This window comes from Morone saxatilis, unplaced genomic scaffold (assembly GCF_004916995.1).
Source record: "Morone saxatilis isolate NCDOM2014 unplaced genomic scaffold, NCSU_SB_2.0 Contig11, whole genome shotgun sequence".
NCBI lineage: Eukaryota > Metazoa > Chordata > Actinopteri > Moronidae > Morone > Morone saxatilis.
Genome location: NW_023339663.1, coordinates 28,978,235 through 28,979,171, shown reverse-complemented (window position 1 = coordinate 28,979,171; position 937 = coordinate 28,978,235). Strand labels below are relative to the sequence as shown.

At 43.1% G+C, this 937-nt stretch overlaps 1 long non-coding RNA gene across 1 annotated transcript in view; it reads right to left on the bottom strand.

The window, feature by feature from the left end:
- LOC118321087 overlaps positions 1-491 on the bottom strand; it is a 2,160-nt gene extending 1,669 nt beyond the window's left edge. Inside the window, exons 1-2 of the long non-coding RNA XR_004796392.1 lie at positions 302-491; positions 38-111 (exon numbers count right to left, since the gene is read on the bottom strand). This is a non-coding gene — a long non-coding RNA (uncharacterized LOC118321087). The remainder of the gene's footprint in view (positions 1-37; positions 112-301) is intronic.
- Between the last annotated feature and the right edge of the window lie 446 nt (positions 492-937).

Here is a 937-nt window from a genome sequence, read left to right as displayed (position 1 = left end):
TGTGTGTGTGTGTATTTGTGTTCAGAGTTGTCTTTACCTTTTCCTGCTCCAGTGACCAGAGCCCGTTTGCCTGCAAATGAAATCTCCATGTTTGATCAGCTCCGAGATCAGCTGTAGATCGATAAACAATACAGATCAACAGACTAAGCAGAGGTCACATGAAGAAATCACGTGAGTCGTTATCGTCAGGACTGATCGAGCTAAACTCAGCTCCTAGCTCTGCCTCATATTATTTCCCTGCATACAAACACAGTCATTCTTCACTGGGAGTAATGGTTGTAGTGGAAGTGGAGGAGCTCACCAGCGGCGCAACAGCTGTCGGTCTCCGTGGATCCGGACTGCAGACTGCAGGAAGTGGAGTCTCTGTGTTCCGCTGGGCTCAAACATTAAACTGAAGTTAAAGGCTAATGGTCAAAACATGTTTGTCTTCCAGGTCAGTGTGCACAGTCACTGTGAGGTGGCACACAGCACCACAGCCTGCTGTCACTTCACCCAAAGTACAATAAGACACACAGCCGGTAATGGGAGTCATTATAACATTAACACTGGGATATAATGGAGGAGAGTGGAATCTGCTTTCTGCTGCAGGGAAACTCTCCACATAGTAACTCTGGATAATTCACACACCTCACTATCAACAGTTATCATTGGACACATTTTTCGGTAAACATATAGCCTAACTAGTGCTGGGTGGTATCACCAAATATTATATCACAGTCTCTTTTAAGATTCGTATTTTAAATTTAAAGAATTATTTTTTATTGACTGGGCCTTTACATGGTTTATACAGGGGTGGATCTAGAGGGGTGGCAGCAGCTGCCCTAGAAAATGCCTGGCCACCCCAGCTGCCACAGTTTGCTGTCAATGCTGTCAATTTTAACACATTTACTAATATAAAATAAAAAAAAACTTGGAAATTAATTTAATGATCTGTTAC